Here is a 15,028-nt window from a genome sequence, read left to right as displayed (position 1 = left end):
ATGTGTACTATTTGGCCTGGCCCAAGTGGCTACTGCTGCTGAGCACTAAAATTCTCAGTATTATCTGAAATGTAACTATATGGATGTGCTCTAAAGAACTTGTAGTGTACACCAGTAGGGTCCGCGTGCATGGGTTAGTTCATGAGATGCTGGTGTCGACTAAAATGTATGTCCCTGTGGTGAGAATTAAAGCATTGTGCAGATAAGCCATGAGAAGTCTAGCCTGGAGTATACCTGTGCTACAATAGGCTCACCAGGAGCCACTTGCAATCTTCTTGCCAAATCAAAAGAAGGTTTGGATAACTCTGCCTTTGAGGAAGCCCATCCATTTCTAGGCTATTTCTAAATCATCTTAGCTAGAGATGACTTTTTTTGGGTGCTCCTAAAAATCCTTCAAAAGCACAACTTTGTGTGCTCCACAAAATGTGTCTAAAATCCATTGCAAGAGAATGTATCCTGATTTTTCTAAAATGTCTACCTTCTCTTTCCTATTATAAATTTCACAAGTTGAGCACTGTTACCCTGGAACATAATATAAATATTTCCTCCAAAGGACATTTTTGCAGAAGTTTGTCAAGCTCCATCTTGGTTTATAGTTCTCATAAAGCATTTTTCGTTTAAGACGACCACTAGTGAATAGAGTCACTAATCTTTCATTCTTCTGCTGTGCAGCACACCCAGAACATATCAGAGCAAAAAGGGGAGATTTTACGTGGAAAATCTCTACCTAGAAAATGGGGTAACATCTGTAAAATTATTGAAGTTTATAACAAGATGGGAAATGCCTTATTATAATAAATATACTGGAATGAGGTGTGTAATGTATATAAAGGGAGAAGGTAACTTTGGAGCTGTGATATACAAGTATCCATCCCAACCCCTGAATTTGAGTCTGATCAACTCAGCTTTGCATACATAATTGTATGCCAAATAGTGGTACCTGAGTCACGAAGACTGGAGTCAAACTGAGTTCTTGGGAAGCTGAGTGAAAAGAGAAAGGAAGGGAACACAACAATGGGAGAGGCAGTGCAAGAGGGAAGTCTATTGAGAGAGTATATCTACTCTGCAATTAAATACCCACCACTGACCTGTGCCACCTAACATGTGGAGCTCAGGCTAGACTTATTTAACTGAAGTATAGATGTTTGGGCTTGAGCTGCAGTTCAAGCTCTGGACCCCTCTCACCTGGCAGGGTCCTAGAGTCCATGCTCCTGCCAAAGCCTGAATGTCTACACTGCAATGAAACAGTTTCATAGCCCAAATCCTGCAAGCCTGAGTCAGCTGACATGGGCCAGCCATGACTGTTTAATTATAGAGTAGACACATCCTTAGTAACATACGTACCTTATAGCATTCAAAAGCTTTTCTAGATAAGTATTCAAGCTGGCCAGCCTTTCCCTTCAAGAGGAATACAGCTGGTAGCTATAATATTAATTACTGAGGGAAGATTTGTTATAGAACTTTCTGGTAAATGGAGATTGAACGAGGAAAGAGATCCACATGACCAAGTGGACTCTGCCAAGGTTTGTGTAAGAATCTAAAGTTCTCTTTGTCTAAATTGGTTATTTTGTGACCAGTGAGGCTAACCTTATAGTATATTTCTACATGTAGTGTGACTATGTTAATGCTGGCTTGTATTTTTTATTTTATTACTTAGTGTTTACACTTTTCAGGTCATAATAATCTGAAGTACTTCAGATGCACTTAATGTATCTGCTTTCTCAATGTAACAATAACCAATATTGTCATCAGCCTCAATTCCTAAACTAAGTTCAATTTTAAAATCACATGCATTCTCATTCACTTTACTTTTCACTCTTCTACAGCCCAATAATTTCTGGAGGTAAAGAAGAGAGGCACACAGCAACCAGAGTGGGACCCAACTAATTGTGTTGCAGCAGAGGAAGGACCTAGTCAAAAAGTTATCCAGCAGCTGATGATGATGATGTATGGATCTTCATTCTGACCAGACATTAAGGAGGAAGATTTTGACCATAGTAAACATAAAATATCCATTCTTAATGATCTACATGTAAATATCTATGTATTGCTCTGCTCCCTGCCTTTTTTTTACAGGCCGGAATTGCCAAAGATGATATTTTTTAACTCAGAATTCTGAACTGGAGTGGATTTCACAAGAAAATTCCACATAAGAAAAGCTGTATATCAAATTTCACAGAATACATAATTTGAACATGAAAAACCGGCAAAACATTTATCACAAAAATTCACTAAAATTGTTAATGTACAAAAATGTCTAAAGAAACATACACAGGTTCCTGGAAACAACTGTGCAGAGTTGTAATCACAACTTTTTAAGAAATCACAAACAAAAGCAAACAAAAGCAAAGCAAAATAAAACAAAACAAAACAACAGCCCTACCACAGTCGTATCAGAGTAAATTGGTTAGCATAGTGGAACATGCTATGTTTATATTCTGAGTGCACAGTAAATAACGGGACCTCATTTCAAAATAAAAAAAATGTGGTGAGGTTTTGTTTGTTTGTTTCTGGGGAGGAGGTTGTAATACTATTTTTACAAAATCTGCTATATAATTTCAGAGAGTTTGTCTGTCTGTATGTCTGACTGTTCAAGAACACCTCCTAAATGGTAAAAGTTAGGACCACCACATTTGGTATGTAGCTTCCTCTTATAATTTAAAGTAAGATAACAGTTTGATTTTGCCAGGTCAATGAGATGTACCTGGAATGGGACTGCCTCTCATTAAACCCTAGAAAAGGGAGATAAAAGAGGCTGACTGGGGGGTTCAACTCCCCATCTGGCACTGCTCTTGCCCTTACCACCTCTAACCCTTCAGGTGCCGTTTTTAGGGAGGGAAGGGGGAAGTTGTAGTTGATTTGTATGGGAACAGCTGTTCCCTTTCATCAAGGAGTGAGGAGAAAGAACATTTTGATTCATTCCTCACTCTGGCTGGGGAGTGCAGGGGGCAGATGAATCTGGACCTGACCCAGATGGGGGACAAGCACCCTGTCCCTGGCTCTGTCCTCTGGAGCTGCAGCAGCTGTGGAGAGGTGCTTTTCACCTCGTCCCAAGCTGCTGTGGTGAGAGAGGATTGAAGTGGCCCTCTCTCCCTGGACCAGCATTCATACTGAAGCACTCTATCCCCACTCCCGTCATCGGGCACTGATTTAAATGAAGCATGTACATTTTCATTTTATTTTTCAAAAACAAAAATGAATTGAGTTAAGGACCCAAGCAATACTGGGCCAATTTTCTAGTAGTAAAAGAAAAAAAAATTACACAGGATCTTATTCAGCAGCAATATACATTTATTTGGTAGATGGAAGAATTTTTTTCCAGTAAATTTGGGTTCAGAATTAGTTTGTAAAAGGTGAACATGTATCATTTATATTCCCTGTGAGCAGAACAACTTTGATACTCTTGATCCTTATTTGCTTTTTTCCTCTCTCTACTTCAAATGCTAAAGACTTACGTGCTTTAACCAATATTACATGATATGTGACACAAGAGACTGTTTATCCATTTTTTAATTCCCAACAAGACCAAGTAACTTCTCATTAATGATAAAGTCCTTTTAGATCATAAAAAGAGTATTCAAAAATGAATATGAAATTCTACAGGCTGAAACTCTCTTAGCCAGGATTCTCTGGTCCGGCATGGAGGGGATCAGTGGCACGGATCTCTGTAGGGCTGGCAGGCCAGTAGGCTGCCCGCAGTGAGTTGATGACAGGGTCACCCAGCATGTGACAGCAGGGCTGCCTAGTGGGTCTAGGAGCCACTGTATCTTGGTGGGTCAGTGAGCCACGGAACGCAGCTGTCAGGTGGGTCCCAGAGCCCCAGCGTGGTGTGTGCAGCTGCCTTGAGGGACCTGAAGTCATAGCAGTGATGGCTGCCCAATTGGTTTGGCAGGGAAGCAGTGCCAGGAGGATGTGGAGAGCTGGCTGGGAGGCCAGTGGGCGAGCCAAAGGGGCCAGCGGCAGGAGTCCAGAAATGACCTCTCTGGTTCAGTAAAATCCCTCATCCGGGACCTGTCAGATCCCTGGGGTGCCAAACCAGTGAGGTCTCTGTACTACACTTTTTTAAAATTCCTTGCCTTTAAATCATCTGATGACTCTTCTAATTTTAGTGCAAACAGACTCTATTTTCTTGGGCATTCACTGAACAATGGAAGTAAAGGAAAGTTTGAGAAGGGTTAGTTAATTAGTCCCTTCAGCATCTCATTCTCATAAAACCTTCCATGATAGTTTAAAAGACTTACATTTAAGGCAAACATAGCCATTCATTTGAATGTCAAACCTTTGCAATACTTTAGGCAGGACACATGGAAAATTAGATCACACATAATAAGCTTTTCCAGCTAATATCTCACTGGCCAGACATATGTTGAAAATCATAAGTGGAGGCACTGCAGTGCATTGACAAGAATCATATGTCCCATTAATTTGGCATTTTGCGTAGATATTCTGATCCTGTATTTATACTAAAATTAAAGTAGGGAGGGAGAGGAAAGTGGAAAATTGGAAAGAAAGTAAACAAGATTGATTAGTTTTTCTTGTAAATACACTGTCTTTATAACCGCTTCTAAAAGAATTTCAAGTATCCTCCATTCTGTGATTCTTTGTTCTTCTTTTGAGAGATAAAAGAAAGAGCTAAAAATAAAAAAATGATGAAAGGAAAGAAGAAAGATATCATCTCTGGAAAAATTGAAAACTGAAAAGATCAAATAGATAAGTTAATCACAGAAAGGTCTTAATGGAAAAAAAAACAAGTACAAAATTTAGAACTTAGCATGATAGGCAAATGTCAATGTGTTTAAAGTTCAGGTCAGAGAATTATCTAGGATGAACTCTTCAGAGACTTTAGCTGGCAAAGTTATTATTTAAAGCCATTCCTGTTTTAGAAATCATGCTGGAAACACAGTAAAAAGAAAGTATAGGCCCTGAAAATTTAAAAGTAACAAACAAAAAAGGCAAACATTTTCAAACTTCCTCAAAGGTTCAGAGCATTTTGTGAAAATTCAAGGAACTGGTTGGTGCTTTTTCTTTAAGGTATTGGTTGTGATAGTCATAGCCCTCTAAAGGAATTGCCCTAGCCACCAAGGAGACGGACATTCCCTCAATGACCATACCCTCCTACAACTATGTTCAGTGGAATAATGAAACAGTGGACCAATACAATGAATCTAGTTCTAGTAATGCACAGAGAGAAAACTGTCACAGCATTTGGATCTAGACCATTGGTGGACAAGTGGCTATGTTTGACTTAAATGTAAGTCTTTTAAATTATCATGGAAGGTTTTATGGGAATGAGATGCTGAAGGAACTAATTAACTAACTCTTCTCAAACTTTCCTTTACTTCCATTGTTCAATTAATGCCCAAGAAAATAGAGATTGTTTGCATTTGGATTTAGACCAGTAGTGGGTCAGATACAGGGTTAGCCCCTGATGGGCTGCTGCTGCTTACCTGCGCCTCCACAGCTATGGACACTTGCAGCTCCCTTTGGCCACAGATCAGCATTCCTGACCAATGAGAGCTGAGGGAAGTGGTGCCTGGTCCACATCATTTCCTGATGGTCCTGTTGGCTGGGAATGGTGATCCATGGCCCCTGCGCTGCAAGCCCATGAACCTGCAGATGCTCAGGTAAATGAAACAGTGTCGGCTTGCCAGGGGCTAACCTTGCAGAACTGCTGCAGTGTTATTTCTCACCCCAATTTAGACTATAGCATTCTTTCCTGAAAGAGTGGCAATTGAATTATTTTTAGCACTGAATGCAAAACTTATTTTATTTATCATAGGTTCCCTTCAACATGTTCTTTACACAAACACATACAAGAGGGAAAAAAGGAAACTAAACTAATGAAGCTATTTTGTCTGGAATCTGGAAAGGAAAAAGAGACAGATGTTGAAATTATTAGTAATTTTAGCTCTTAAATACCAGGTAATTGCTCAAAGGGGTACCATTTATGTATCAATGATGATGAACAATAATTAATTTGTAATATTTTTTTTGACCAGATCTAATTATTATACCAATTGCATCATAAATTAAATGTATCACATAGCTCCACATTTTGGTACATAGATATCACTGCTACATATGAAAGTATCATTATGTGCAATATTGCATGATATAAACTGTGTTAATGTAGTGTTAAGGTTGCAAAGTCAAACTCTCAAAAATCTGGAAATACAAGAATTAAGATTGTCCATGCAACTTTAAATTCCTTCCCTTATACATATGCCTTAGGACACAATCTCATATTACATGATCAGAGCTCTTAGTTCCCGTTTTTGGTGTTAGAAGAAATTCCAGGCATGGATCATGCTCAACACAAATGGAATCTTCAGAGATTTTACCTGCCAAATTCTAGCAAGTTTCCACAGAGCACTGGAGAACTGTATTTTTTTCAGATATTTATAACATGTCCAAATTTGGGGTTGTTTTCCTTGGATGGAAAAAAGAACATCCCTGAAATTAAGGTGACTTCCCAACTAACTGTATAGAAAACATGGATGTGCTAGACCTTCTCAACAAAATCAATGTAAGGATTTTTTTAAAATAGGGCAAAACATATTTTTCTTTTAGCTTGTTTTCAGAAACATCTGAACTGTTTGAAGTGAGTTTTTTAAAGCATTTCCGCCTGAGGCAGACATCCAGAATGGAAAAATTCAGGCTGAATGATTAAAATTTGGCAAAGTTATAAACAACTGAAAAAAGTGTCTAATGATGAGAAGTGATGGGCAACCTTTACTCTAGGTGACAATAATAATAATGTGAAAAATACTGATACATACTGAGATTTAATTATTTTAGGTTGATACTTTTTCTATAAAGCCACAGTTCCAAATCTCGATGCTGATGCCTTGCAACTGAAATCAATGCACTGTCAGAATGTATCTAGTACTGCATGTTCAAGAGCACAGACAATGTATTTTTTTCTAATGGCCTTTATTTCCTACAATTGGCAGTTGCCAACTAATTAACAAAACTTAACAAACTTTAAGAAACCAGCAACTGATTTAGACATAGTCTGCCATATTCAATCAAAGTATAGGTAGTCAGTAGTATGGTCCATTATTTGCAGTGTACAACATGAGGATTTTTAAAATTAAGACCTGGGGGAAAGCCAATAGTTGTGGAAAAGCACACAGTTTAGATGGAGACATCCCCCAGGCATGAATGTATTACAGTGGAAACTCTATATCTGAGTAAAGAGACTAAGAAAGAATTTGGTAAAGCACAAGCAAGAACTAGAGAGTAAAGTCAAACATTAAAAAGTCCCACTTAAATATGAAACACAAAGGCAAGCAATTGAATAGTGACAAAATGTATAAATACTTAGTATTTACATTCTAGCAGTTGCATATAAGATGGATACACTAAGGCCTGGCATGAAATGAGAATATTGATATAATAGGCATTACAAAATTGGTGGAATGAGATAATCACCAGGACATGGTAATACCACAGTATCAAATAAATAGGAATTACATAGTGAAGTTATGCTGGTAGGAGAGTGGCACGACATGTGAAAGAAAGCATAGATTAAAATAAAATAAAAGTCCTAAATAAATCAATCTGTACCACAGAATCTCTAGATAAAAATGCTATGATTGAAGAACAGTAATACTGATGCTTTTCCAAAATAGCTTCTCCCCTACAGCATTCAAAGTAATTAGTCCCCAGAGTTTCCTGGGGCTCTAAATCAAGGTGGTGCCTCCACCTTAGGGAAGCCTGACTCGGGCTAATTTCCAGGCTTCCCTGTAATGTAGATGCGCTACTACGAAATAAGCTATTTTAGAGTATTTCTTCTAGAATAGCTTATTCCAGTGTAGATGTATCCTTAGTAACGTCTTGTCAAAGCCCTGGCTGGGATGATTTAGTTAGGGTTGGCCCTGCTTTGGGTATGAGTTGGACTTGATGACCTCCTGAGGTCCCTTCCAGCCCTAAGATTCTGTGATTCCATGAAGAGATAAGTAGTAGGATGGCAACACTTGCAAACAATGCATAACATTGGGTCACCTAATTAAATTAATAGTATGTTTAGCTCAAATAGAGGAAGCACTTCTTCATACTTTGCAAGTCAACTGTGGAACTCATTGCCATGGGATGTGAAGCCAAAAAAAAATTAGATAAGTTCATAGAGTATATCAATGATTATTTACCAAGTTGGCCATGGACACAACATCCAGCTGCTAGCAACTGGGACTGGACAAGATATGATGGATCAATTAAAATTCAGTTGTTCTGTTAATTTCCTCTGGAAATCTGGCACTGGGCCCTATCAGAAGATAAGATACTGAGCTAGATGAAGACTTGGTCTGATTCAGTATGGCTATTCTGATGTTACTTTTTATTGTGCATGTATCTTGTCATTTGTATTCAATAAGATAACATCTAGATTTATTCCTTTTCAATTCTTTTGTATTCAGAAAAACAGTAAAACAGGACATTCATATATGTAGCCAAAGCCATGTGAAGCTTTAATTAATGTTAAACTTACCATTGGATGAGAGAAAAAAAAGTCAAAGCTGAGCCTAGGTTTTAGTTCCTCCATAAAAGGAGTTATGCATGTGATCCTGTGAAGTATGTGGATGTGTCGTCCATTATTTCATCTGGACCTTGATGGGTATTAAGATCCTGATAAGAACTCTGTAGCTAGTGCTCCTTTTCTCCTTCTCTTCCTCTGCTCTCTAGCTAGATTTGTTTTTTCCTTTTATCTCATAGATAATCTCCAGGGAAGCTAATACTGTGTCAAGCTAGTTCCTGAATGCAAAGCCAAAGTCCTGAATACAAGTGACTCAAAGGATTGTTATATACTGAAGACACAAGTAACTATTTTAACTACATTAATTATAAATCAGAATAATATCTATTATTTTTGTTTATTTATTAAAATTGGTTCTTAATTATCTGTAGAAGCTGTCTTCTGATGGAAAACTGAAGGCTTTGTATGCCATGAAATTTTCATGAAAAATATCTTTCAAAGGAACTTGTTGATTTGTCATTAAATAACTGAACATTTTCAATTTTCATCCACAAACTAAAAACTTTTGGATAAATATTGAATATTTTGATTTAGACATGCTGCCATTGAGCATTATGGAAATTGTTCTTTGGTTTGGGTAACTCAAGCCCTAATTTATCTCTTCAGATCAGCTACTTCATCTGAACTATATTTCCCATGAGGCATCATGGCCAAATACTCCCATGATGCACTGCAAAGCTCAGCAAAGGTAAGAACCATGGTAAGGATTGGGAGATACATTCCATGCCAAAAAGCCTAGCCTGTAGAATAGAATGGTGGCATGAAGAACCAAAGTACATCTCCCATGAGGCACTACAATGGCATATCTGACTAGAATTTTTTATTGTTAGCTAAACATTTTAAATTTTTGGTTTTTCAACAAAAAGCATTTTTTCATGGAAAAAAATCTGACTAGTTCTATTATTTACATAAAACTCTGCTAACCAGACTGGATGGAAAGTCACCCACTGACTGTAATGGAATCAGATCCATGTCAGTAATTTTTTTCCCTTCCTACTTCTGTTGCACCTCTTCTACACACACAGATCCAGCATCAAATAGGCCTTCATCCTGAAATATTACCCATAGCCAATGACATATGTTGCGGGAGAGGGAGGGAAATACTTCTTGCTTCAATGCGAAAATAGTGTACCACACAATTGATATATACACAGTAAAGTGCTAAAATCTTGCTAATTGTTTTCTTGTTTAATTGTCAAGTAAAAGTGCATGTCAGCCCTTTTCATTTACTCTAATTCAGTGCACCTGGCAGATTGTAACTGCATCCATGTCATTGTCTCCCCATGAAGAATAATTATGTTCACACTCAAACAGGGGTTAATCAGAGCTTGAACAATGAATGGGTTTAACATTTTTTCCGTATCTCTGAACACTGCAATATATTTGGAGAATAATCAGTGTGCTATGTGCTGTTCTGGACATCCTAACAGGAACTGGAGAGATCTATAATCTTGTTTTGTTTACTTTAGTACGATTTTATTTTCCTAATACAGTACATTAAAATATATCTATGTGCACATATAGTGGTGGTGTAGCCTACTCCTGCAGGGAGAGGGTTATAGATAAGGCAGGGGAGACTTGTACAAACTTGGCTAATTAGGTTGGGGAGCAATTATCCAATCAGGGCCAGGCTGGCCCAAAATAGGCTGCAAGGGCTGAGAGAGCACACTATTGCTCCAACCGTGGAGCAGGAAAGACCTGGTTTCCTAGGAAGCTACAGAGGGTACCGCAGACACAGCAGAGCTGGGGAAAGGCTGGCAGAACTGGGGCATTCTGGCCTGACTCAACTCCCAAGCTGCAGGCCGATACAAGGATGTGAGTGGTATTAGGGCTTTAGGGAGGCAGCTAGGACAGAAGAAGGAAGCAGTTCCACACCACTTTGCTATAATGAGTGGCCATTTCACACTGTAGTTTGTTCCTGAGGCAGGGCAGTGGGTTGATGAAGCAAGGTGGGTATAGAGGATTGGGGTTCCTCAGGAAGGGAGGACCCCAGAGTGCGTGGGTACTTCTGTGGGGCAGTACTATGAGGAAAGGGCACCACAGACCAGAAGGGATACGGGGCCTGCAGTAGCATAGAAGAGAGGTAATTGAGGGTGAGACACTGGCCAACAGGGTGTGCTCCATGGTTAGAAGAGCTAATCCCTGAGGAGACCAGCAGGAGCTGCTGCAGCAATAAGTCATGACCATTTACAGTGCACTGTCTATGTCAACAGTAGTTGAAATAGTTATATATGGTAATTACAGGCGGTTTCACACATTCATGATCCAGTCAAGTTTGCAGTAGATGTTTGCACATTAATTTATCTCTATTCTTGTTAACATGTATTAAAGAAAAATGAAGGGTTCAGCCATCTGGAAAAAAATCTTGAAACCAACGGTGCACTTTGTTATTGTAGATTAAAGTTATGTAAAATCGAGCCTTGCTAACACACACGCTATAATTACCATACTAACCAATTTTCTCTCTTCCATTGTAAAGAAAGATATACCTACATATAATGAGAAATAAAATAGCAGAGGAAATTATAGTGAGGATACCAATAAGGTTGTGTACAAGATATATTACAATATTATTACTATCAATAGCATTCATTCTTGATGTTTTATAAATAATGACAACTAAACTACAATTAAACTCACTGTATATTTTGTGATGTATTGTCCTAAAGAAGTAATTCTTCACTCGTTCTGACTGACTTTTGACTTCTTTGCACTGAGTTGTCTAATCATTAGGGGGTAAATCCTGGTGTTAATAAAACCAGTTGCAAGACATTAAATTTGGTAGGATCAGGGTTTGGGTTCTAATGTGAATCACAGATGTTATAATGTGTATCAAATCATATGTAACCCCCTTTTTCCTCCCCGGGTTACTTGGGAGCAGGTCACACTCACAAGTGCACCTGGACACCTGATGGTCTTGACATAAAAGGAAATCCTGAGTACCCCAGTTGTGATGTTGTTTGGTTGGGGAAAGCCTATCCACCCCCTTGCTCATAAAGAATGTACAATGGCAGTGCCTCCACCTGGCTAGCCCTGTAGACACTTACTGGTGTGCCTTGAGAACCTCCAGGAATAACTTATTCCAGCAATAAACTGGATCTAACTCAAGAACAACAATTACAAATCATAATAATATACATCTAATAGATTGCATTAGAATGAACAACCTTAACTTAAAGAAACAGGATTTAACAAATTAACAGTGAATAACATCAATTAACAAAGTACATGGAAGTAAAAGGAACTTATCTAGCTGCCATTTGCACTGCCAATATTTATCCCACTCCAGAGTGTGCACACTCCTGGACTCAGAGTCCCAGACTCCTGCTTGCATGGGCACGCTTGAAGAATTGCAGCTATAATGGAGATTCTCTGTAGGTAGTGTGTATGTGGGTCCCAGCTATGCAGTAGCTCTGGTTCACTGGACTGGCCTCTCTGCCTCTCTTTGAACCCAGACTTAGTCTGTATCTCTGAGGTCTGTCTCAGGCTGCATTTTCTCAAAGATGCCCAATTACTCACAGTCTCCTTCTGTGTGCTGGATACAATGTAGCTTCTAGCCACAAGTACAGCCAAAGGGCCTCCCCTCTAGGACAATCAGAAGCAGCCTGCTAGATCCCAGTTCCAAAGGCTCGCTGTCCCAGTCTGTAACTGCAACATAACAGCTCCTGAACTGGATCAAACTCCTCCACAGCAGCCTGGCTCCCTTTCTGCTCCAAAAACTGAGGGAAAAGTCCACAGATTGCTGAGTATTCCTCCACACACGTGGAGAGACTGCAGATCTCCAAAACAAAAGTCACTTCCTACCTGTTTTCCCCCAGGGCTCATGGGAATTGTAGTCTGTGAGGCTAGGTTGCAGCACACAGGATCTTCCCAGAAAATAAACAAAAGCACCTTTAGTAAGGGGACTACACATAGAAGTACAATAGTTAAAGTTACGATTTTGTCGCAAGTATTTTTAGTGAAAGTCATGAACAGGTCATGGGCAATAAATACAAATTCACAGAAACTTGTGTCTTGTTCTTGACTAAAAGTACCCTGGGGTGGGAGAAGAAGAGTTATAGCCTCAATAGGGGCTGAGTGGTGGCCACTGCTCCAGCCCTGCTGCTCCTCCTACAGCCTTGACCCAGCCTTGGCTGCTGCTCCTGATCTTACCTCAGGAGCTACTCTTTTGGCCCTAGGGACTCACTTGGCCCTGGTCATTGCTATTGCAGCTGCAGCCACTGATACAGCCCCAAAGGCTGTCCTGACCCTGGCTGCTGATCCTCTGACCCTAGGCCATTGATCTGGCCCTGGCCTCTGCTCATGTGCTCCAGTCCTCCCAGAGGCTGATCTGGCACCCCTAGGCTGCTGCTCAGATCCCAGCCACTGCTCTTGTGGCCTTGGGGACTGACTGGGCCCCAACTGCTGCTATGACCCTGGAGGCTGACATGGTGGCCTCAGCTATTGTTCTGGCCTGGTGTGAAGGGGGAGTGGAAGGGGTGGAGGGCAGAAGGTTCAGGTCTGAGGGTTATCATCCCCAAATAGGAGGTTCACATGCCACTCATGTCTCATTTGTAGAGCTTTTTTATTGTAAGATGATAAGGCCCATATCTCGGGCTCCAGCCCAAGCCTTGAAGTTTACACACAGCAAAGTAGGAGCCTCTCAGCCCAAGTCCCAGAAGCCTATCAGGTGGCATGGATCAGCCACAAAAGTTTTTTTTGTTTGGTTTGGTTTGGTTTTGGGTTTTTTTTTTTGCTATGTAAATATACCTTTAGGGTCAGGGCTGTGGGTGGTTACACTATACTGGATACCTTTAGGGTCAGGGCTGTGGGTGGTTACACTATACTGGATACCTTTAGGGTCAGGGCTGTGGGTGGTTACACTATACTGGATATCTTTAGGGTCAGGGCTGTGGGTGGTTACACTAGGGGTTGGAGCAGGAATCAGACCTAGTGGTCAGAGCAGGAGACAGGAAGAGGATCCAATCCCAGGATCACAAATGAAGGAACCTGCAGACATGCCCAGAGTTAGAACCAAAGCCAAGATGAGGCTCAGAAACCTCAGAGGCAAGATAAGAAGCAGCTGCCCTTCCAGGCCAGTGAAGTGGTATATTCAGTCAAGCAGCCTATTGTGGGCCAGTTGCACTTGGTGGGTTGTCAGGAGACTGACCCTGTTGCAGTGCCTGATCCCTTACAATGTTCTGAAGCTTTTCCACTGTGAATAATTTTTTAAAAATAGCGGGAGGTGGGAGGGAGGTCCAGTCCTCCTGCTCCAATGACTTTTTAATTACTTTTCCAAAGTGGAATAGTTTCCACAGAAACAACTACAAGAGCTGCATACCAGGAAATTCTATAACCCAGTTAGAACAATTGGCTGAGGAATAAGGCACCTGTTTCCCCATCTAAGAGTGTGTCTACACTTCACTCTTACCTCAAAATAAGCTATGCAATTTGGAATATTCATTTGACATACCTGGACATTTCATAAAAAATCTCCAATTTTTTTCGGACCTTTTATGAGTAATGATACACATAAAGGAGAATGAGTTCAACCTTTCTATTCACCCTTCAGTTTGTCCCTTTTTCCATTTTTCTATCACCAAAATGTGTAAGTGATTATTAAATAGGCATTAAATAGAAAGGCAGAATGAAATGTGATTGTAATTAAGAGCTGCATGTCAGTCAGGTGCCTTGTGCTGACATATGGGCCAATAGATACATAGTAATGTAAATGCTTTGGCCATGGTGACCAATTTGTAATTGCAAAATAATTCTATTTTTACAGCTGATACATTAGTAAAGACCTCAAAAACCAGATTCAGCTGGGCCTGGATTTTCTCATTACTGTACTTAGTGACCAATAACAACTTGGCTGCTTCTAGTCTTCCAGCAGCACATTAGTAGGACGATCTCTCCTGAGACATGCTGATAATGTATAGAGCAGAGTAGATTGCTGCTGAAGAAGTTGATATTAGCCAAAAAACAAAAATAAAAACCAAAACAAACAAACAAACAAAAAAAGAGATAGAGTAACAACTGATGTCTTCAGTGTGTACAGTATTATTAGTAGGAATCCTAGTTTTCCATGATAAGAAAAACCTAAATTCTCTGACAAAAAAAGGCATAAAGTCCAAGTATTTCCATGAGTAAAATGCAACATTGAACTTCAGCTTCCCAAGGAAAATATACAGAGGTATCAGCAGAGCAAAATGTTTTATTACTATATTTACAGTTGTAAAATGATGGAGTGATCCATTCACAGTGCTCTGTTTCTTTGTTGTTGTTGATGGTCCCGCAATTTCAGCCTCTTGTTTTTGTTTCTTTTAATTCAGTTTGTAGTTAGTGCTTTGCATGAGTTCGAGAACTGTCTGCCTTCAAAGACAATCAACAGCCTTATTGCATGCAATAAAGAACAGCACATTACTATGAAATTTGTTCTTGCCAAATGCAATGGCACAGTCTCCAAGGGTGATTTTTAAAGTTTTCAGCATCTTTTCATAATTTTAACCACTAACA

The sequence above is a fragment of the Pelodiscus sinensis genome, chromosome 1 (genome assembly GCF_052426305.1).
Source record: "Pelodiscus sinensis isolate ZL-2025 chromosome 1, ASM5242630v1, whole genome shotgun sequence".
Taxonomy (NCBI): domain Eukaryota; kingdom Metazoa; phylum Chordata; order Testudines; family Trionychidae; genus Pelodiscus; species Pelodiscus sinensis.
Note: the sequence above shows the minus strand (reverse complement) of the source record.